The sequence below is a fragment of the Cricetulus griseus genome, chromosome 2 (assembly GCF_003668045.3).
Source record: "Cricetulus griseus strain 17A/GY chromosome 2, alternate assembly CriGri-PICRH-1.0, whole genome shotgun sequence".
NCBI lineage: Eukaryota > Metazoa > Chordata > Mammalia > Rodentia > Cricetidae > Cricetulus > Cricetulus griseus.
In genome coordinates this window covers 404,573,896-404,599,023 of record NC_048595.1, presented here as the reverse complement: position 1 = coordinate 404,599,023, position 25,128 = coordinate 404,573,896, and the positions used below count along the sequence as shown (strand labels likewise).

The 25,128-nt window shown below is 40.5% G+C and overlaps 1 long non-coding RNA gene across 1 annotated transcript; it reads right to left on the bottom strand.

Annotated features, from left to right (window-relative positions):
• Positions 1–2,371: 2,371 nt before the first annotated feature.
• On the bottom strand, positions 2,372–19,235 carry LOC107979897. The gene is made up of 4 exons (XR_004768052.1): positions 18,395–19,235; positions 16,982–17,060; positions 13,438–13,539; positions 2,372–2,573 (listed from the first exon to the last, which is right to left on the bottom strand). It is a non-coding gene; the product is annotated as an uncharacterized LOC107979897 (long non-coding RNA).
• Between the last annotated feature and the right edge of the window lie 5,893 nt (positions 19,236–25,128).

Sequence of the window (25,128 nt, the reverse complement as noted above, 5' to 3'; positions counted from 1 at the left end):
TAATGGAAGAAGCCACTTAGTATATTAAATAGCTAATAATATCATCGTGGCATTTAACATATCTCCCAAAGCCAGAAAGAGCTCAATTGACCTTGTAGAGGGTTAAGCCTGGTATGTGGAACACAGTTTGACACACTCTTTCAAAAACCACGGTAAAAGAAAAAGAAATGAAAAAGTCAGAGGAGAGGGGTCGAGAAGAAGAGCAAGTGGCAGAAATCTGACATCTGGATAATTGATCTTCCTTGAGGAGAAAATGGAATTGCCCCATCCAAGCCATTTAAGAAATGGGGTTTTACACTTAGCACATTCTCCAGTTTACTTTTACTAAAACCTGAGAGGTACTTCAAAGATCCAATTCATTGATTCCCTGTCCAGATAGTGTGCTGTTTCTTCAGAAGCCAAATATGAGAGCAGAAACTCAAATTCCTTATCTTAAAATGAAAAAGTATATTTATTGGACAAAGGTCAGAGAAAGAGAAAAAGAGAGAGAACTGTAAAATCTATAGAACTGATATAGGGATTGATCAGGAATGGTAATAACAATTTGGGTATATACCCACTATTTTCTATGCACCAGAAACTACACAGAAGATGAGTTAATTTAACTATTACTGGCCACCCTATAAGGAGGCATGAGCATCACCTTCAGTACACTAGTCAGCAAGGAAGATCTGGGCCATTCAGAGGACAGCAGATACTCTAGCCTGGTCTATCTTTCTCCAGAATTTGTAGTTTTAACCACCTAGCATCTTTGTGTCTACATAAGATGCACGTCATTCCCAATGACAATGCTCACCCCACCTTAAGTATTCCTATGTGCTAGCCTCAGGGCTTGAAGGCATCCAGAGGCAGCCAATGAGGATTCACCAAGATTCAGTCTATAATAGGATTCTCAATCTGGAATTTCTTACACCAGTTGTTTTCATCATTTCTTCAATCTGTAATCTGTTGTTGGCCATAGCCCTGGGATATTTTAATTATTGAATAAAGCCTAGCATTGCTTGAACAGTAAAGCCTGGGTTCAAGATGTGCTAGGCTTGCTGACTTTCACATAAAACCTCAAGTGAATTGGTGACTGAAAGAAAATCCTGACTTTCTTAGACATATAATGAGATAGAAAAACCTGTCAATGATTTAATAGGGAAAAGAAACTCTTAATAGGAAGAAAGAAGCAAAACTGAAACTCAATAGGGTAACTAGATATGTTAAGCAAATGCACTAAAAATGGACAATATCCTGAATATCCCAATAAAATAATGAATTTCTACCAAGAAACCAGCAAGTGCACAGGCAGAAAAGGATGACCTAGAATAAGTAACAAGACAGCAGGTTGCCCTCAATTCTCTCTCTTCAAACTTAGGAAGAAAATAAAGACACACCCACTGGCTATGTAATACCATCCTCCTGAAGGCACAGGGAGCGCCTAGTACGGCAGGCTTCGGCAAAGTCTGGTGGTGGGTATGATAAAGAGCAATAGCAGACATACACATTAGCAAAATGACTCCTCATTTCTACTATAGAATACAATAATAATGTGGTGCCTATTTTAGAAAAGAGACATTGAAGCACAAAGAATTTCATAAACTGCCTAAGATCACACAGCAAGAACATGATAGACATTGGAATGTGAGCCCAATCCAGTGGTTCCAGAATCCATACTTTTTAGGATCAGATTGTTGTGAATATAAACAAATCATCCACAGTAAAAGGTGGTTGTACAAGCACTATGCCAACAATGAGGATGTAACAAACAGTGCATCTGGAATATCTTCTCTCTAAACCCCAAAATTTGGGGGTTTTCTTCATTTGATTTACCTATTATTGTAGAAGTGTACAATGTATGTACATGGACATGCCATGGCGAGCATGTGGAGGTCAAAGGACAATTATTCTGTGGAGTTGGTTCTCTCTTCCATCTTTACTTGGGCGCCGGGGATCAAACTTAGTCCTCGGCAGGTTCAGTGTTTACCTGCCGAGCCAGCTCCCTGCTCATGTTCTCCAAGTTTCATCTTAAACAACATCCCATTAGGAAAGTAATCTCTGTTCTCTATTCCAGACTAGCTCTGTCTAGCAGAGTATAACCAAGAAATGAGGTAACTCTAGCTCAGTTAAATGGGCTTTGACACAAGGAATTAGAAGAAACCAGAAGGAAGAGGAGGGACAAGAAATGAAGAGAGGCAGGAGCTCACTTCTCTCCCCTTCTCCTCAGTCTCTTGTTGTTCTCTTCTGCTGAGTCTATCTCAGAAGCACAGGACAAGGGTATTTTGTCACTCTGTGTGCTACAACACAGAAAAACAGGGGAGAATGGGGAATGCAGATAACCTTCCTTGTTTTAGCACCGAATTGCCCCCATAATGTCCTTACCGTCTTACTTGTTCATTGCTGCCTTCCAAACTGGGCCAGCCCTGGCATACGAATTTTAGATGCTCCATCAGGAAAAAGAATGTGTAATTAGTTGGCATCCTGTCACTGAATCCACCTTGTTCACTTCAAAACATACATGCCCAGGGTTTCTGTGGGTCAGTAGCTAATTGACAGAGACATTAGATAAGCCCCAGCATCATGGAACTCCTCTGATAAAAAAAAAAAAAAAAAGAAAAAAAAAAGTTAAGGCTTAGTTGAGACTTAGTCAGACTGTACTGTAGTCTCAAGTTCTTCCTCTTCTCCCTGTACCCTCTCAACCCAAAACATATAAGACATGTATGAGGTTAGCCACGTGTAATCCCAACACTTTTCTCATGGATTCTTGTTTAACTTGGATTGGTCATTATTGTCTCAAGGATTCCCCACCTCTTTTTCCTTACCTCCATTTCTTCCTTCCTTCTTCCCCCCTCTTCCCCAATGGTCTCTATTCCAGGCTGCCCCTGAACTCCCTGTGTAGATGAGAATGACCTTGAACTTCTGATTCTCCTGCCTCCTGAGTGCTGGGACTGCATGCATATGCAGCTTAGGCCCTAACCTGGGTACTTTGTGAACGATGTGCAAGCATTCTGCTAACTGTGCTACACCCCCAGATTCTCCAGTCATTTTCTCACACTGCTGAATCCATCTTGACAGTTGCTTTCCTGGAAAACTCACCCATCTCTAATTCCCTGGGGAGAATGTGGAGTTAGTTCCTTGTTACTGCACTGTTCTGAACCAAGTCAGAGCAGCTGACATACAGCAGGTGTTCAGGATGTTTAGTGGGAGGTTGATATGTGTTTTTGAAGGGATTCATTAATATCATTCAATAAGACTTCAGTGACAAGCTTTAGGCACAAATGGACTTAAGGCCACTAGTAAATACACTTCAGACGAGGACCCATGCAGTCACCTTACAGTTTGTTGCTTTCTCACATAAAAAGAATTCTGTATTCTTCATTAAACTATATCAGAGCTAAACATTCCTGGGCTTGACATAGAAGGTAACTCCTACAATTCTTCCTTGGCTTCCAAGCCAAAAAAGAGAGATAACTTTCATGTTAACATTTTGTAACTTTCAGTTTTCCATTTTCATTGAAATCTATGTGTATTCAAGATAAAGGGAATAAGACTGAGTAGACAAGGTCAGAGGAAGAGTAATTAATAGGATTGGTTTGTTGTCAATAAACTGAACACTTCAGGATTCAAGTCTTGTTTTTTTTTCTTCATAGCAGTAAACATTTGAGATGCCTAAATCAAAACAGAGATTACAAAAATAAAGCCTCACTGCTATGGGGCATTATCACATTCCTCCATCTAATTCCTTAGAAATTTGACAGCCAACAGAAAGAGGCTTAAAAAATAAACCAAATATGATGAAACAGTAAATTTGAACCTACTAGAATCATTTTCAATGATGTTGTCCTAACAGTCAAAAAGCACTGACCTTTTTATGGAAACCTCACTATTCTGTAATATGGCATTTCACCTGTTTTAACAATAGGTTAGAGTTCATTAACAACAAAGCAGAATAATTAACTATGGCTTTCTTGATCCAAAGAAAGATATTAGAAAGATAGCTGCTTATAAAATAGAAGAGAAGGCTGCAGACTAAGCACAGTTGGAATCTGTGACAGAAAAAAATAACTGGATGATGTCTCAGGGGGCCTCCAAGATGGTCTCAAGATGTTTCCAGCCTGCCAGAGCCTCTGTTTAAGATTCTTCCCCCTAGGTGTTTCAGTTTTAGAGCCTAGATCAGGGACCCTTCCCTTGATCTTGGATAACTATCCTGTTGTGTTGTGAATATGTTTGCTAAGCTAGAGATGTACCCCAAAGTAAAAAAAAAAAAAATGAAGCTAATGCTGTGGTTGCAATGAACATAGACTCCGAAGCCAAAATCTAGACAGGCAAAGTTCACCTCTACCATTTCTGTGGCATATGAGTATAAGTGGGTTTCCCAACTTCTCTTGCCTTCAAAATTTTTGACCATAAAATGACTATTAGTACTGATAACATTATCTGTCTAGTAGTCTTTTTACAAAGATTGAGTAACTAAAAATGTTACTTTCTGAAAGAGTTTGTGTTATTTAAATGTAATTATTTCACCAAAAGTTGTTTCAGAATGTGGGAGCTGCCTTCTATGATACTGACTGAAAGAGACTCAATCACTTCAGCAGCCTCAGCTCAGTGCCCTGTTGTTGGATGTGCACAGTGATGCCAACATCTGACCTCACTATATAATGCTGAGAATGTGTACTTGGGATCTAGAAAGGCAACACAGCTTAAGTCAGCTGGAGATGCTGAGAGACAACAGCTTAACCTTAGCAGGTCTAAGTGCCAAATACAAGTAGAGAGAAGAAAGGAGAGAGAAGCACACTTCAGGTTTACCACAGTCAGAACAAGACACCCTAAAGGTCTGATCCAATGAAATACAGGGTGCTACATGTCCATATGTATCAGTTAGACTATCTCTTGATTGGTTACTTGAATCCATATACTGATTTGTACATGGAACCCTCAACTTCAAGACACATCTACAAACAACATGAGATTCTGTCAATAGTAACTATAGTATTTCCCACTTTGTGTGCAATGAACTATTGATCATGTATTGATCTTTTAGCTGCATCCCTATACATCTTTGTCAGTAATATCTTTTCCAGATATGAAGGACAATATTTTTCTATTTGTAGTAAGTACTACCATATATTACAAGGACAAAATAATAGGCATTTTTTTGAAGTTGAGAATTTTATGGGAACAATTACATAAAACATATTGGTGACTTAGCCATTTCTAAATGAGCATTGTAGTTCAGTCACATCAATATGCAGTGTGTGGAGGATCCCAAGTGAAAAGTATCTTTTTCAATGCAGGCAACCTCAGTAAAAATATGCATACAGGGATAAATAGTACATCTCCAACTCTGACTCTTGCAAAATACAATAAAGTAACTTTATACGGAAGTGTGTATGAAAAATACGTTATCATAAGGATTCCAAGATAAATATCAATAAAAGGTTAAATAGTCTAAAACACCCAAAGAATATGTTCCCATGTATAAGCATCTATCTGTAAAAGCCCTAAGGAGAAAGACTGTGATTTATCTGTCATTGGCTGCTTCTGGAGAATAGTTTCTGTAGTTTCTGTATTTTCCTAGATATTTTTATTCCTCTACAAAGATGTCTAAGCATCTAGTTAAACTAAACTCAGGGGCTTGAAAAACTACATTCCTTTTCTGCTAATTGTGTTTTATTTGAAAATAATTTTCTGATCTCTAGGGACAGAAGTCCTAAATGCCATTCCTCCAATTCAAATTAGTCTTCCAAAGAGGAGAAGAAATTCTTAAAGAGATGGCTAAAGAAGAAAGAACATCTATTCTATACACAGTATGCTTAGGAAATATTTGTTGAACAAACAGCTCCAGGGACCCCAACTTGAACCTATGCTGCCACTACATTTCAGAAAACTCTGTCTGGACATATCAGGCAGACTAGTAAGAAAAACTTGACAGAAGTTTATTTGCTTCAGGGGATGAAGAACTTTCCAGAAAAACAAACAAACAAACAAAAAGCATCCTGAGAGAATAAAAAATTCCTTCCAAATAGAACACAGGTTGTCATTTATCTGTTTCCACTTCTTCCCTCTGGATGTCTGTCTGGATCCCATGAAGACAATGGGCCTCCTGATTAAGAGGACTTCCAAAGACTATTTCAAACAAATATTTGTGCCCACATATGCACATCACACATACACACACACACACACACACACACACACACACACACACACACACACACACGAGAGAGAGAGAGAGAGAGAGAGAGAGAGAGAGAGAGAGAGACAGAGAGAGACAGAGACAGAGACAGAGACAGAGACAGAGACAGAGAGAGACAGAGGGGGGGGGAGAAAGATCCCAGAACAAAGTGAGAGAGGCCTTGCTCCCTGCCTCTCCAGTCACCTGTGTGCCCATCAGGAAATTTCACAGCCTAACTAGGAGAGTACAGCAGCCACAGGATAGACAACAGGCACCTCCAAGTTTTCAGGATTCCCTGGAATTCTCATTTCTGGGCTATAGGATATGCCTGAAGCAAGTGTCACCCACATATTAATCACCCTGTGCCAACGTGGTGAAGAAATAAAATAGTTCTCTCTCCCTAAGATCTACAATCAAACCTGGAAGACTATGATGCCACAGAAGGTATATTATAAAATAGGGAATATCTGGGTTTATTCTGGACAATGGTCTATGACCATTATCATTTTATCTTGGGTCCTATGGTTACAGGAAATCAATTCAAGCAATCCCTAAGCCCCTTAAAGATTTGCTTGACTTTTTAAAATATGCATTCTGAATTACTGCTTTCAAACATTTTAATATCATCTTGTCCCATCATATCTGATAAACAAAAAAAATTAACTCAGGCTGACATCGTCCCTACCTGAGACAAGATATTGAATTATCTAAGGATGTTCTAAATACCAACCTTTAAATGATAGCTGATCTGTAGAAGGCAGGTATTGTTTCTGACACCCATGTCATATCTCTAACTCCTCATTCTGCTGAGTGCTGCATCCTGTGATGCCAGCTAGCATGGAAAGCAGCAGTACACAACATGATGGGATGACTTAAAATTGAACGAAAGCCACTATTCAGCCTGAGTATCCATTTTATGTCATCCATTAGGAGAAATATAAGGGCAAAGAATGAAAGGTTATTTTCAACCATTGTTTAAAACATGCCGTGCTTTCTCGAACACTTGCATTAAATGTAGCTCCTTCTCTATAGCATTACTCCATGATTCATTATTGTGAAAGCCAATTTAAAAAAGTAAATCCTATGCCATTTCCCTAATCAACTTGCACTTATACATGCTGTCAGCTCATTCCATAATACTGTTTTTGGCTTGAAATCATGGGCTTTTTAAAATTCTGGAGTTGGAAAGGACCTAGGAGATAATATAGGTCAACCCACTTACCGCACTGATGAGGAAACAGTGCCAAGATGGAAGGAGATTTGTCCAAAGTCACATTGATAATTAGTGGCAAGGCTCCTGTTAGAAGCTGCATCCCTTTGCCGTCAGTGTCTCTCAACCGTACTGCATGGGGTAATGGCTGCTATGAGAAAAGCAGCAAGCTGGTGGGCACCTTCACATTACTTATGCTAGTATCAACAGAACACAATTAAACCTAACGCATCGCTTGAATTCCAGCTAAAGTTTCATTTCTTGTCACATTTCAGTGATTTAAGGGAGTTTGCTATTTATTTAAAGTAGCCGAAAAAAAAAACCCAAAATGCCTGTGAATCTGATAAAAATAGGCTATCTCATAGGTCTAAAATAAAATTCACAGAAAGTCTTGAAGAAGGACAATCGAAATCAGGGCAGTGGGTAGGGGAGCACTAGAGGGGAGCACCCTAGATGCTCCCTAGCTAATCTTCTCATGTCCACTGTGAGAGAAAGGAACAGATCGATCCACTTGTCCAGCATTGCATGAAGCAAACACTTATTTCTTCTCTCAGCTCTATTTCCAATGAAGAGCCAGAATAAGCATTCTAAACATTCTCCAACTCAAATAGCCCTTCCTCCATGCTCAGAAACTCAACCTGTGAGAGATGAAGGGAGGAAGGACAAAGAGCTGATTGATGGTCTATCTTAGGAAATCTCTCCTAAAGATGGCTGATTTTGAGAGGCAGGTGGACATTCCCTTAGAGTGAGTTCAGGAGAGGTAGAAATATCACCTCCCATCCATTGTCAAGGCTTAAAACAATAGCTGAATCATCGCTGCATCTTAAGGACCTTTGTCCTTTGTGACCTTTGTCCTTTGTCCTACACCTCTAATGAATCTCGTGTGTGTCGTTCTCAACAGCACTCTTGACTAAATTCAGTCTATCTTCACCACTCTGATAGTCCCCTTAGTTCTCCTGCCTTCTACCTTGATTTTGGTACTTACACCCAGATTTTCTTCCTAGTTAAACGTGCCCAAGCCATGTGCTAAATCATAACCCCTTGCTGCAAAATGGGGGACACTTACTCAGTTTGAAACCACTTGAATTCCTCCTATTGTGTCTTATTTATGTGATTCTTATCTCTCTTAAAAGTAGACACCAGTGTGTAGACCTGAAAGTCTGAACAGTTTCTTCAGTGATCTTTCTTTTTACACATCTTGCTTCCAACTCTTAGAAGCTTAATCAAGGGGACAGATGCAAAAGAGAACTCAAAATAGTAGCTTTTTATTGCCATCCACTGGCCTTGGATTGCCACTCCAAGCCCTAAGCACTGACAATCGCTTTAAAGTCCGTGTCTCCTTTGGTATTTTTCAAAAGTCTTTTTTTTGAGTCTTAACCTTTCTGACTTTCTCACGAAGCTTTCTGAGTATACTTCACACTTGTGCCAGATCACCTGCTCTTTGTACCTCTGAGCACAGCCTTTTCAACTTCAGATAGCCTAAGTGCTTGGCCTCACTCAGCATCAGAGCTGCCAGAGATACCACCCTTTTCTTCTCTGCAAGGAAAGAAAACAATTCAGAATGCTGCTGCCAGGATTACACTGCAGAGCCTTCTTAGCGTTCTTGCTTATGCACAGTCCAAGACAGAGGGAACCTGGAAGGAAAGGTGCTGACACACACAGGAGAGCTGATCTTCCTCCCTACCACAGACTCAGGTGATTAGGCTAGAGGTTGATTTGGGCATCTTAACAAGCAAATGTTTGACATTAGCCTCAGTGATAACGCAATTGGCATTGGCGTCTTTTCTTTCTTCTGCTGAACACTGTATGCCCTTGGACTGCCTTGAGGAAGAGATTTATGGGGGGGAGGGGTTGTGTTCTAACAGCCTCAGTGGCTAAGAGCTCCTTTCCTTCATTTCAAAGAGCAACCTAAACAAAGTGTGAGTCTTCATGCCCAAGGAAGTGGGTGCAGCTTATGAGCAGCAGTCCCATTTTTACATCTGCCACTCATGGAAGCTGCAAAGTATGTTGAAATTTGCCCCAAGTCCAAGCCTTGTTGGACCCAGTGATTCAGCCAGCATGGATTCTGAGATACGCCAGGTGATGAACAGTACCCCAAGCATCCTCTCAGCCCACCCATGAGTCACACCTTCTGTTGTTAGGCATCATGCGGCCTCTGTTCACTGACTCACCACTGCCAGTCATGGAGGTGCCAGTAAAGACAGGTGTTCCCGCTGCTCCGTGCCATATCCCAGTGTTCCCATGAACACTGTCAGAAAAGAGCAACTCAGTAGTATGCCACTTCCTCCCACTCTCAAGGTTCTCACTCCCAGAGTCAGTTTCCTTTCTGTAAACCTGGAAGAATGTCAACAGGCTCCCAAGGACCTTCTTGGCCATGACAGGTCTCACTCTAATGGCTTCTACCCCAGGAAGGACACCTGACCTTCCTTCCAGGAAGGAAGGAACTTCAGCAGAAAAATCTCTGGTGCCTTTAAACCCCTCTGCTTAGCACACAGGAACAGACCAGGATCACCATTCCCATTGTCAGAGCCTCCCAATGTCTTCCTCATAGCTGCTTCTGAAGCATTCCTGATCCCAGTCCTGGGAAGGGAAGACATGCGAATTCCATGGCTGCTATTTAAAGATGAGACCAAAACGCTGTACATATGCTCCAACATGGCCACGATTTTAGCTGTTCAGAGAACACAGCAAGATGAATAGCCATGCCATGAGAAATTACAGCATTATGTACTGCAATAAATATGACAAATGATAGGCCAGATATTCATTGGCTCATAACAGTTGGCAGGCACAACCATCTGTGGATCCAAAGTTCAAACTATTTGTTTTCTCTCCTACAGCTGCCTTGCTATTTCTCCTCCTCAGCTGGGACCTCTGGCCCCTAAGGTAGTCTGGACAACCTTGCAAAACCTTCAACCTTACTAGGTTTTTATTAAGAACTGTAGGTATTACAGTAAAAAAAAAGCCAAACTGTCTTACAAAACACACACACACACACACACACACACACACACACACACACACACACACACACATGCAAAGGAGGTTGGTGTCCTTTTCCTAATGTAGAGGGCTTTTTACTTGGAAAAAATTTGAAAGTAGGAAAGGCAACATAAAGATAATTAAGAAAAATGATGGTGTCTGTTGCCTCAGAAGAAATAAATCTTGTGTGCCTCTCCTTTATTTATTGATTAAACAAGGAACCCTACAATGGATTCGAGTTCCTGCTTCTGTCACTAGAAAGGTAACCCTGAAGTCCATTATTTCATTACATGAAATGCTAATCTATATTTCTCATTTAGAATCTAAACTCTCTGCTTGGTGCAAATCTCACAACTTCTACCACTGATAAGAGGAAGCCTAATGAACCTCAATGTCATGAGAGCCAAACTTCCCAATTAGACCAATGGCTGCACAAGTATTCTGTGAGCTTCCAATGCAAGGTCCTGACAGCTTGGAGTTAGAAAATCCATGCTGAGAAAAATCAAGCTATTACAAGGTGTCCTTCTGAACATGGTCGTTCCCCACTCTTGATTCTCCCACTAGACTGCAGAAGAGTATTTCAACAGAAAGGTAGAGAAAGCATTTTCTTGGGTTAAACAAAGGTGTTAAACAAATTCCCTATAATTGTAACTTTCTCCCAGTTACCGACTCAACATGAAAAAGGAAGAGTTCAGTAAGACAATGGATATTCTTCTTAGGTAACTTATCTTCTCTCTGTAGGTCTCTTTCACCACGCATTAAAGCAAAATGATCATATCCAAGAGCATTTCTATACATCTTCCACTATGCACAAGATATCAGATCAAGAGTTATGAGGAGCAAATTTGGGAAAGAGAAATTTCAGAATTATAAAGAGCTCTACTGCCATTTCTCACCAGATACCATGCCATCAAATCAGCATTGTTACAGTAACACAGTCATTATTTGTGACCCAAATATGCATGAAGCACTGCCTACATGCACAGCAGTGAGTACCATTTGGGCTCTTGGGAATGAAGATAAATCAGACAGGATCCCAACTTGGATAGCTCCCAGTCATGAAGACGAATCACAGTATAATTCATGTGCTAAGACAGAAACATGAAAGACGCTAAAAACACTGTGGAAGTCAAGAGACACATTCAGCTTTGAGAACAGAACAATGCAAGGCTTTCTGGAGAATGAGAGTCTTAAGAAAAGGAAGGGCTTGAACATGAAGTCCTCATAAAACAACAAAGGTACATCAGCCCAAGGAAGGAGCCAAACAAAACCAGGAAGACAGGAAAGCACTTAGAAGCCAAGCTGAGCGAGAAAACAAGTGAAGTGCAGACATGCAAATAAGCATTGAAAATCATTTATCCACAAGTATCAACTGAGGAAGGCTCTTAGTAATTTCTAAGGCACTGAGGGAAAGTTTAAAAACAAACAAACAAACAAACAAAACCTCAATTCACACAGAGTTGTGCTCTAGCTGGAGGAGAGATACACTAAAAACAACAACAACAACAACAAAAAATGTGTCAGATAGTTTTAAAGAATATAAGTACCAGTGCACAGAGGGTTTAGAAAGCAGTAAGAGACAATTGTTTGTAGGGCACCTCGTATGGAGAACTTTAAAGTAAGTGAAGGATAAATTAAATTATCTTAAAGAGATACAATCCAGGCAGAGACCCAGGAAGTGAGATATATCTAATGTAGTTTAGGAAAACGTGAGGATGGCTTGGCAAAAACAGAGGCAAAAGATAGAGTATTGGGCTTATAGAATGAGTGCAAGTCACATATTCAGAGCTTGACTGCTAGAGTTAGAATTTTGACATGAGAAAACATGGCCTAGCTACATCTTGAGATGAATACTAGGGCTGCTGCATGGAGCAAAGGCAGGAGGTGATGAGGATGGAAGTCAAGAGACCAAGTAGAAGATCACAGCAGCATACAGAACACTCCAGAAAAGGGAGGACTGCCACGGAAAAAGGAGACATGGTTGAGGCGTGTGCTGTGAGAGCAATGAAGATTGAAAGGTTTCTGACAAGGTGTTGTTTCCATTCTGAATTGGGCAAATATCCCCCTCTATTTTTTTTTTAAAAAAGTAGATTATATGGTTTTCAGTTAATTAGACCCTACCATACCAATTATATTCAAAACATGAGTGTAGTAAAGTTAATTCAGGTAACAATGAAATTCTGAGGAAGGAGATAGGATCAGACAAACAAGACTGGGAGCTGTGAGAAAGTTAATGCTGGGATTCGTCAACCCAGAAAGGCAGTCACATGGCCTATCCAGACCATTGCAAATACTGCCTAGGAAAGAATCCATGTTCTGGGACAACCAAAGGTCCAACCACCTCAGGCACCATTTCTTCTCCCTTTTGCAAAGAAGGTGTAGGACTAGAGAACAAGGAGGGGGACCTGAGCCTCTGCCACCCTATGGAGTGTGTCTAATGGCTTTATTCTGCTGTTTAATAGAGCTATACATTGTCACTACTAGTCTGTGTCTTGCTCAATTCTTTGTTAGAGACACAAATAACTTGGTCACTGTGTCGCTGGGCAGCATCAAATCCTCTCTGTTAACAGTTCTAGCAATACTACCAACACTACCATGTAAGATGGAATAAATTGCAATGGCACAACTACCTTGGTTGATGGCCGTAACGGGCTCTCTTGCCTAGGACTTTGAGATTCCAGTTCTCTCCACTCACTAATAACTATTTATACAGTCTCCTGCAACCACCCACTGCTCTTATGAACAAACTGTAACTTGTGGACTCTGTTTACATGTAACAGCCACAGTGTGACTTTCTTCCTGATAAACTCGGTACATGCCTTCTCTGGAACACTAGGCAGGGCAATGTGTAGGAGCAGACATTGCCTGTGTTTTCAAGGAGCCTCGAGAGAGCAGGAAGTAACTGGTGGTTGTTTCCTACCCAACACTAGTGCCCGCTAAGGATAACTGCTCCACATCCTTTCTGGTGAATGAGGGCACCGCTTTCCTCACCTTCACCCTTCCCCTCACTCCTTCAGGGCACCACTGTGATTTCTACACCCCCCCCCATTTCCTATCACAGCTTCATTTTATTAGCCACACAACCTACCATGTCAGGAGAGAAATGCTTGCTTGATGGACGGGTATCTCAGAAGTCACATGACTGATGAACTCTTAAAATCACCCAGGTAAGGTTTCCTGCAGTAGACAGCTATGTCCAATGGGAAAGACAAGGAAGATGATATTTTAAAATGCCTGCAGCAACCTCTAGGTCAGTTGCCTTGTCTGACCCAAAAATAAAATCTGAAAGGAAAAAAAAAAAGGAGGAAAAAAATCCACCAGTATAATGTGCCAAGAAAGCAAGGTGGTATGTCAGAAATAACAATGCAGGTCAAGCTGGCATTTGTTGTCACTGAGAGTGACGAGCAGTCTTCCTTCCCCTATGGCTTCTTCTGCTCCTCCATGGGAAAAAAATGATTCTATGTCAGCCATGATCTTCCCAGAGCAGTGGAATGTGAGCATTTTTCTCACTATGGGATGATAGCCCCATTACAAATTGAGACTGACCATGACTCTTGGTAAATGACAGGCAATTTGGAAAACAGCAATTATTCACATGATGGCACTTTAAGAATATTTTAAAGTAGTGTTTCTCAAACTTTTTTATTAGTTCTTCGAGAGTGTCATACAAAGTGTTTTGATCATATTCACCTCCCTCCCTCCACTCTTCCCATATTCACCTCCCCTTCCCAACTGACCCAATTTCATGTCCTCTTTATCTATTAAGTCCAGTTTGTGCTGACCAACACACACACACACACACACACACACACACACACACACACACACACATTCTTGGACCTATGATTTTCCACTGAAACATGGTCAACATACCAGGGGCTACACACTCTTATAAAAAAAACCTAACTTTCCCCCTCTCAGCAGCTCTCAGTCATGGGTGGGACTTCATGCTCACCCCTACCTCTCCATGCTGTAATCTTGACTGGCTTGAAGTTTTGCAGGTCTTGTGCATGTTGTCACAACCACTGTGGGTTTATATGTGTACCTCCCCTGAGGTGTTCACAAAACACTGTTTCCTTGTAGTCATCTACTACCTCTGGATCTTGCAATCATTCTACCCTATCTTCCAGAATGATCTCTGAGCCTTGGGATGAGGGGGTACAGCATATATGTTCCCTTTAGGACTGAGAATTCGGTGCTTTCTTATTCTCTGAATCATGGCCAGTTGTGTGCTAACCACCATCTCCTACACATAGGAGCTTCTCAGGTAAGGGTTGAGAGATGCATTTAACTATGTGTGTAACAATAAGTCACTTGGAGTCTGTTTAATATGTGTCCATTTAACAGGATAATAATAGGTTCTCCCTCAGAGTTTATGATTTGTCTAGCTATGGGTTCTTGTTTTGTTATGGATTTCAACCCATGAGGTGAGGCTTAAATGCAGTCCAAAAGTGGTTGGTTACTCCCATGATGTTTGTGCCACTACAGCACCAGAAGGCATGTCTTGCAAAGCCAGCCTTTACATTTGCAAGGTTCACAGCAATATGACAGTATTTTTACTTTTCTCCTCTGGGTTCCTGATTAGCACCTTCCAGCAGTCTGTCAGCTGGCCACTGAGAATGAAGCTTCCGTGCTAGGAAGCTGTATTTCTCCTGTAATATATGTACATATTCTCTGATGATCTTGCTAAAAGTGAACTGAAAATTGTAGTTTAAGAGTTGAGGGTATGCCCTACAATTCTACATTTCTAACATGTTTCCAGTACCCAGATTTTGTGTTGTCAGACCTTAAACAATATCCTCAGTGTTAAACCTGTGACCACTCATGTTTTTCTTTGCTTCTGAGAAGACACCGTATATTTGGGATTTGTTCAGGAGCCTTGCTTTCCTGTTGATGGTTGAAGGTATTTTGAAGTCTATGGATGCCCATCTGTCACTTGTGCCCAAAGACAGTGTGGGAACATTTTTTTTTCTTAACCCTTCTGAAGGTTAGTAATTAAATCCTTACAAAACCCAGTAAGGAGTTAGATTGTTTTAGATGTGATTTAGCTGTATGGAGAGTATTAAGGCTCACCTTAATAGAGGAAGAAAAATAACATGCTATTTCACCTGCTCATTGGTAGAATGAGAGCTGTGGAAAACAGGAAAGGAGGCTCAGAGTAAAAATAATGACAGTCTACATTTTGATTCAGATCCTGTCATTTCAAAGAAACCTCTAAAGATAGATTGATTTTGATAATTCCCTGAATTCCCCTCAACATCACCTGGAGCCAATCAACAAAATCAGATCTGCTCTGACATTTGGGTGTGAAGCAAAAACAACACCTTTATATTCTAAATGACAGTGTATCTGGATGTGTAAGGGAGAGATGCTGAGAGGTTGGGGGCTCTGTTTGTCTATGCACACAGGAAGAGCACATGCCATTTCGTCCTTGGGGATCTTGGATTCAGGCTAGCAAGGGTGGTAATCTATCTGAAACTAACTCTGAAGCAGGGTCCGCTGATCAGGCCAGTTTGCCTTGCAGATAGACATCATCTAAAGTCAAGATTAAAAAGATGCTGTTCCTTTAAAACCCATGCCAATTTCAGATCATCAACATATTTTCAAACTGCAGAGTTGGGAATGGTAGTTGGGTATGCAGGAGGATATATTGCCCAATTGTCATTTACCCATACATAAATTAAACGTCTGCATAAAAAGAAATGCATTTTACAATTTTCAAATTGATGAAAGTTTTATGGGAAGATATAATGAGAAAAAGGATGTATTTCATGAGGAAAGAATGCTGTCTGGAATGAAGAAACAGGGGTGAGAAATTAGGAGTCTAGGACAGAATTGGTGGCATCCCAAAGCATGCCTTCAGGAACAGATGCTCTGGGAAGGTCAAAAGAGCATCTAGCTGGGCATAGATGCTCCCTGCCTCCTCTGGAACCTTAAAGAAGCTCTAGTCCCAGACTCTAGGAAGAAGCAGGACCACCTTGAATTTGGTTGGATAAACTGTGGCACATTACTGAAGGGCACAAAGCATTAAGATGGTGGAGCATAACACAGTAGCCAGAAGGCATGAATGGCCCAGACAGATTTCCTGAGTCTGAGTGCACTTACCAGCTGTGTGGCCTTGAACAGGTCACACAACTTCCTTGTGCCTTAGTGTCTTTTTGTAAAATTAAAAAGATAATAGTAACTGTGCCCTGGGTTTTTTTCAGCATCGCATGAGGAACTAATGTTCAGATCTGCCCACATGTGAGGACTGTATAGTTCTTAAATGAATGAGTAATAAAGCATAGTGACTTGGGGGAATGTTTCCCACATTCCTGATTCTGGTTTCCAAAGCAGACTCTACCACTCTGTGGACATGCTACTCTGCGTGTTAAGTTTAGGCTGTTCATAGCTACTGCCTATCACCAAGTCAGTGGTCTTTGGAAAGTTACAAACCTACTTGAGACTCACTGACCTCCTACAGCAGAGCACTTCCCAATAGCTACCCCCATTAGTATCAACATTAAATCTGATAAGTAGAATTTAACTTTCTGAAAACTAGTTCATAAAAGAAAAGGATGAAGCAAGAAAAACCAAAAAGAAAAATCCCTGTCATATTACACAAGCAGTACTCGTTCAGGTTAGCATCTCACCTTAATCAACTCACTCTGGGAACAACCGTTCATCAATTATGACTTCACTTCACAGTGTTGTCATGAAGCTCATGTTTGACTGTGTAGTACAAAAAAAAAAGATCTCTTTTATTGCTAGATTTTTAAGCACAGAACGTGATGGTAGCACCTTGCACTTATATAGAGCATTAATGTTTTGCAACGCCTTTCACATCCATTATTTTCTTTAACTAGACATCTCGTAAGAGGCTCATTTGCCTCTGAAGAAGCAGTTTTGAGGACATCTCCAAATCTGAAGTTTTAAAAACACTTTCATGCCTACCAAGAGTTATCACAGAAAACAATTTCTGCCAGTGATTCATTTTAGGTAACAGGCTATAGGCACTGAGCCTCTAGGTGTTTGCTGCAGAGAACAAGGCCAGCCTGATGGAGACTCCTCCTGTTCCCATCTTTCTTCTTTTCTTCTGTCTAATCTTGTATCACTAACTATTTTGAAAATATCTCTATTTCAATTCAATTAAATTGCATTGACTATCACCATTAGAACCCAAACTTTATTTCCATGAAACTAGCACCTCAAACACTGAGCCACTGTCCCATCTCTAACCATCAATATGTAATCTAAGCATTAGTGGCATCCCTTATATCTCTCAATCCACATGCTCTTCTGAAGATAATTGCCTTGGTAAGGACTTACCAGGGTTAATTTAAGTTATAAGAGCTAGTTTAGGTAAGTCTAAGCTAAAGGTCAAGTTTTCATAATTAATAAGAAATTTCCATGTCATTATGTGGAACTGACAGTGGGAAACAGAGTCCCACTACACCTCTTCACTTTACAATTGATTCGATTATTCATTGATAGACGGAATAATGGTGACTCTGTGCTTTCTCCTACCTTTCCCATTTATATTAATCTATGTTCTATCATGTGGCATTATCACTCTTAAAACTTGTACCTCCTGCTCCCTCTGCTTGTCTCATGTCTTCTCCAGCTTTCTTCTTCCCAGAGTTCTCTCTGCCCAAAAGTCCTGCCTATACCTCCTGCCTAGTTATTGGTCATTCAGTTTTTTATTACACCAATCACAGCAATACACCTTCACACAGTGTACAAATATTCCACAACAGAGAGGTCAGGTGATTTACACAGGTTCCAGCTGCTGACATAGCCAGAACAGGACTCCAAAGATGAGGGCCTAGAGTCCATGTTCTTTACCCCAGCTCTACTATGCCTTTCTCCTTCAGCTACATGGGACAACTGCTTTCTCAAGTGCACCAAATATCCCACCTAAACTTGCCCCTTAACATGAGATCCATCATACAACATAATGGCTCCACTCATTCACCATGTTGGAGGAAAATTATCAACATAATCCACTTCAGAATATTTGGAAATATATTCCTTCTACAGACTTATTCCTCAATATACTCACTCACCTGTCTGAATCTCAGGCACTCCCTAAGCTTCAGGTACCTGCCACTCACCCATCCAGTCTCCATCCAGGCATGTGCATTATCCAGGATGAGATCAGCAGCTGGTGACCCACTAGGATGTAGTAGAAAAGAGTTAAATCCACAGAGAGTGAGCTTGATGACCTTAGCATTTCTAGGTTCTTCCTAGAATGTGATTTTTTGCATTGAGCCTCATGAGCAACACATGAACTTTAAGGTGTGAATGTGTTATCTAGATTTGGGAGATATAGAATGAAATAGGAAAATAAACTATATACTACACTTATGACAAGACACAGTATTTCTATTTTTCTTTTGGAAGGAAGAGAATAATCTTTGCAGAAAAATGTGAGGAAGATAACTTTAAAATAAATAAGAATGTAGCATCCCACCTGGCACCTAAACTCTTCAAGTCTGTAACCTACAGTAAAACCTCAGGGCTACCCAGATTCCTAGATCCTCCGTCTCACCGGTCTGAGTATTTTCAACTCTAGACCTCAGTATTGTTTTCATTATTTTATGCTGCCTAATAAATTACCAGCAATGTACTGGTTTAGAATATTTATTATGTGCAGCACCGCATGATCAGTGAAGGATGGTAAATTTCTGTCAGAATAACTCACACCCATTGATTGTGCATGAACCCAAGCTTTGGCTTTATTAACTGGCTCTGAAGGAGAGAGGAGAGTAAAACTACAGTCCTTTCTGATTTGTCTATTCTTCCCTGTCGATTCCACTTCCAAAGAATGCACAGGGTTTCCTAAGGAGACCCCTGCCCTTGCCACTGCCACATGCACAAAATTCATGTGCTCCTTGGAGCGCAATACTTTCCACAAAAGGATTGCAATTCACATGAAATCTGGTTCTGTCACACTAGAAGAGAAAGAGAGAGAGAGAGAGAGAGAGAGAGAGAGAGAGAGAGAGAGAGAGAGTATCTCCTATAAATTCAACAGATTAAAAAGCCGTTAAAAATAGAAGACTGGCAAAAGCCATAGCATATTTTATCATTAATTGTTTTCTTAAATTTTGGAAATTATTCTTGTTAAAATTCTGAAGCATATGTTGGAACTGTAATAAGTATTATAGTATTCTGTTGTTTTATTCCTCCTTATCAATGCATAAAAGTTAATATTTCTAGTATATCTAAGCCAGGTCCTAAAAAAATGAGCATCAATTAGATGTAGCCTGTATCCAAGGTGAGACTGACACTCAACAATAAGTGCATGAAGAATAATACACTTCAAGCATAACATTTTACACTCAAATTAGTACATGACCAAAAAAGCAACACAACTAAGTAAGTAATAACAGCTCACTGCTAGAAGGATATGTGATAGGTAGGGTTTTAGTTGGGGGGGGATGGTAGGGGAGGAGGGGAGGGAGAGGGAACTGGGATTGACATGTAAAACAATCTTGTTTCTAATTCAAATAAAAAATACTTTAAAAAGATGCTTCCAGTGTACATACAAAAAAAAAAAATATGGTACATATGACACAGATAGCATCTTCACAATTTGAATGAAGAAGCATACATATTGAGATATTTTAAAAGTCAATATTTGGGGGTCTGAGAGATGGTTCAGTGGTTTCAGGATTGCTCTCTGTTCTTCCAGAGAACCTGAGTTTGATTCCTAGCACCAAAGTTGGGCAGCTCACAACTGCTTGTAAATCCAGATACAAAAGGTTCAACACCCTCTTCTGGCCTCTAAGGGCAACTGCACTCAAGTTCACACACCTCCACACAGATATACGCACAAGTACATAATTAAAAAACAAAATAAGGCTGGACTTCATGGTGCATGTCTTTAATCCCATCACTCAGGGGGCAGAGGTAGGCAGATCTCTGTGAGTTCGGGGCCAGCCTGGTCTACAGAGTGAGTCCAGGACAGCCAGAGCTACACAGAGAAACCCTGCCTCAAAACCAAACAAATAAATAAATAAATAGAAACTGCAAGCCAATATTTTAATTGAGTTCCTCTAAGCAGTAACATTTTAAGTACTTTTTATAGCTTTCTTTATGCTTTGCTGTATTTTCTATAATGATCATGTATATCTCTTATTGCCAGGGAAAACAAGATCTTAATTATGCGTGTATTGATAGAAACATACTTAAAGCAGAAAAACTAGCTTTCTGGGATCATTTGGAAAACTCAAGTCAAACACTGTATTAAAAAGCTATGTGACAGACTCTAGTAAGATTTAAAACTTACCAAAAGTGAATTTCACATGGGGAAGGGCTTAGGCCCAGCCCAGGATGATGTGGTGGACTTTGCAGAGCCCCCTTGAGGGCCCTACCTGCCTGGGGAGTGGAGAGTGGATGGGTTGGGGAGTAGGTCGGGGATGGGGGAGGATGGATGGGGGTGAGGGGAGGGAGAAGGGACTGACATGTGAAACAAGCTTGTTCCTAATTTGAACTAATAAAAAAATAAAATAAAATAAAATAAATTGAAAACAAAACAAAGCAAAATGAATTTAAAAATCTGACAAGTAGAAGCATTCTAAGGTCATCATGCTAAAGCTGGAGCTAGTCCAATATTCCATTTAAACAAGCAGAAAATAAAGTGAGCAAACATTTCCATGTCCCATTAATAAATTTTTTTAAAAAAGTGAATTTCTTCATTGAATGATCCCTCCATTACTCTGATGGTATGCTTATTTCATGAACAGCCTTGGGATAAATAGTGTCTCCCTCCAAAGCAATAGGCAGGCAGACACAGGTACTTCCAGTGGTGAAGATGTGGGTGAAGTAAGTTCACAACTCCCACTGATGCGCTAGTGTCCATGACCATATCCCACATCACCCTGTAAGAATTAGGACCAATGTGTGAATACTTTAAGTAGTAAAGTTCCCTCTGTCTCTCATTCAAAAGTCTCCCCCTCCGCAAAGCTCCACGAAATTATGACAAGCTAGCTTGCAAGTAGGATAAAGCCTACAATCCTTTGCAATGCTCAACAATTATCTGATTGCAGACACATCTCTTTGGCTTCGAAAGGTGTTCCTATTAAAATACACTTAGGAGAGCTAGTGCTTAGGCTTTAACGATTATTTATAACTTATTATATAATGGAATTATAAGATTCTTGGTTATAAACAAGCCGAGACAGTGAGAGAGGTGATGTGGGAAGAATAAGCAACACCTATTCTCAGCGGCTGAGCTTAGGAGACAGTCCTCCATGCAAGCCAGAACAACAGAGTCTTCTGGGATGGAAATTGGAAGAAACAAAATGGGACTGCCATGAGATTTGCCACTAAACAAGAGCAAATAAAGTGATAGGGATAGGAAGTAGCTTAGTTGTTAGGCTTGCCTATGTAGCAGATACAGGAGCCTGCCACCTAAACTTTGGCTTGGTGGCACTACATCTGTAATCTCAGCACTTGAAAAGCTAAATCAATAGAACCAGAAGTTCAATGTCTTCCTTGGCTACATAGCCAGTTCCAGCCTGGGCTACAGAAGACCCTGTCTCCATCACACAATAAATAGAAACATATCTACAACTTACAGCAAATGCACTAACCCTTATAATTGGCCAGGCAAGTCCTGTAACCTGACTCAAGTGAATGTCTGCAATTCTGTGACAGCATGGTGATGAGTAATACCAACTGGTTGTCAACTTTGGGAATTCCAGGTCATACACAACAGAAAAATGTGTGTGTGTTTGCTTGTTTATTTTTATATTCTTTCTTTCTCCCCATTTTTATTTAAATTAGAAACAAGATTATTTTACATGTCAATCCCAGTTCCCTCTGCCTCCCCTTCTCCCCTGCCCCCCGCCCAACTAACACCCTACCTATCCCATACCCCTTCTGCTCCCCAGGGAGGGTGAAGCCTTCCATAGGGGATCTTCAGAGTCTGTCATATCCTTTGTGTCTAGGCTCAGGAAGTATCCCTCTATGTGGAATGGGCTCCCAAAGTCTATTCCTATGCTAGGGATAAGTACTGATCTACTACAAAAGGCCCCATTGATTTCCGAGGTCTCCTCACTGACATCCACATTCACTGGGTCTGGATCAGTCCCATGCTGGTTTCCCAGCTATCAGTCTAGGGACCAAGAGTTCCCCCTTGTTTAGGTCAGCCGTTTCTGTGGGTTTCACCAGCCTGGTCTTGACCCCTTTGCTCATCACTCCTCCTTCTCTGCAACTAGATTCCAGTTCAGGTCAGTGTTTACCTATGAGTGTCTGCTTCCACTTCCACCAGCTGCTAGGTGAAGGCTATAGGATGGCATATAAGTCAGTCATCAATCTCATTATTGGGGGCATTTAAGGTAGCCTCTCCTATGTTGCTTAGATTGTTAGTTGGTGTCATCGTTGTAGATCTACAGACATTTCCCTAGCTCCTGATTTCTCTTTAAACCTTTAATGGCTCCCTGTATTATGGTATCTCTTATCTTGCTCTCCTCTATTCTTCCCCTAACTCAAATTTCATGCTCCCTCATGTCCTCCTCACTCCTCCTTTCCTCCCCTTCTCATTTTCCTAGCTCCCTCTCCCCTCCCCTCATGCTCCCAATTTGCTCAGGAGATCTTGTCCCTTTCCCCTTCTCCTGGGGACCATGCATGTCTCTCTTAGAGTCCTCCTTGTTTCCTAGCTTCTCTGGTGGTATGGATTGTGGGCTGGTAATCCTTTCCTCTATGTCTGAAATCCATATATGAGTGAGTGCATACCATGTTTGTCTTTTTGTGACTGGGTTACATTGCTCAAAATGGTTTCTTCTAGTTCCATCCATTTGCCTTCGAATTTCAAGATTCCATTGTTTTTGTTTTTGTTGTGTTTTTTTTTTCGCTGAATAGTACTCCATTATGTAAATATGCCACATTTTCTCTATTCATTCTTCAGTTGAGGGGCATATAGGTTGCTTCCAGGTTCTGGCTATTACAAATAATGCTGCTATGAACATAATTGGACAGACGTCCTTGTTGTATGAATGTGCTTCTTTTGGGTATATGCCTAAGAATGGGATTGCTGGATCTTGTAGTAGCCTGATTCCCATTTTCCTGAGGAATTGCCATACTGATTTCCAAAGTGGTTGTATGAGTTGGCACTCCCACCAGCAGTGGAAGAGTGTTCCCCTTTCACCACATTCTCTCCAGTACAAAATGTCATTGGTGGTTTTGATTTTAGTTATTCTGACAAGTGTAAGATGGTATCTTAGAGTTGTTTTGATTTGCATTTCCTTGATGGCTAAGGATGTTAGATACTTTCTTATGTGTCTTTCAGCCATTGTAGATTCCTCTATTGAGAATTCTCTATTTAGTTCTGTACCCCACTTTTTAATTGGATTATTTGGTGTTTTGGAAACTAGCTCCCTGGGTTCTTTGTAAATTTTGGAGATCAGCCCTCTGTTGGATGTGGGATTGGTGAATATCTTTTCCCATTCTGTGGGCTTTTGTTTTATCTTGCTGACTGTGTCCTTTGCCTTACAGAAGCTTCTCAGTTTCAGGAGGTTCCATTTATTAATTGTGGATCTCAGTGTCTATGCTATTGGTGTAATGTTCAGGAAGCGGTCTCCTGTACCAATTCATTCAAGGGTACTTCCCACTTTCTCTTCTAAGGGGTTCAGTGTAGCTGGATTTATGTTGAGGCCTTTGATCTATTTGGACTTAAGTTTTGTGCATGGTGACAGGCATGGATCTATCTGCAGTCTTCTACATGCCAGCATCCAGTTATGCCAGCACCATTTGTTGAAGATACTTTCTTTATTCCATTGTATAACTTTAGCTTCTTATTTTTATATTCTTTGACAAGATATTTTGTGATAGTTTGGACATTTTTAAAGTGAGAAGAAAATGTGACATTCTCCCCCAATAAATAAATTTGTAAGAAAGAGTATAGGAATGATTTACAAACAATTTCAGTTGCATTCTGTGTTGAGGAATTAATCCTGCGTTATAGCACATGGTTTCCACCCATAAGCCACACAGCCACACAGCCACAAAGCCACACAGCCACACAGCCACACAGTGATGATGTGCACCTTGACATTAAACAAAACCAGTACCAGACAAAGGTTCTGCCAGTGTGCTTGCAGTTTGTTTCCCTGACTTAATGGTTTCCAGGAAGCTGCTGTCTAAGTCAGAAAAAAATATCCCTGTGTGAATTAAAATATTTCCTCAACAATTCTTCAAAAACTAATACCCGAGTTTTATCTTACATTCTTGCTTCGAATGTTTTGTTATAATCATACCATTAAAGTGATGAGCAGTGGACAAAGGGAATCTATACATTTAAAGGTTCACAGACATCCCTCTCTGTAATCTCTGTATTAGGGAGATGTGCAGCCAGTGCTTCTAAGAGACACCTATTGTTCAGAATTCAAGAGAAAAATCTAATTTAATCTTGAAAATGACCTCCATTTAGATAAGGAAGTAACCAAGCACCAAGGAGGCATTCGGAGAGAGTGCTTGAGCTTGCCTAGGACTGTTTTAACTGTAGTGCTGTATCTGTACTCATGTTGAGCAAAGCCGTTTATGATGCGGGATTGCCCTAATGACTATTGCTGTTAGTTAGCTCCTTTCTCCTCTCTGCTTGCAGAGAAAAAGAAAGAAAGAAAGCAAATAAGAAAAGCTCCTGGATTCTTGCACGGTGTGTGAATCCACTTAACACAATTATAATGTCCAATTAATCTTAGCAACCTGAGTGATGAATCATTTCTCCAGGTATCTCCTCAAAAGAATGAATTTAGTTCCAACATTTGGACCATTGTTTAAACCGACTGTAATCTTG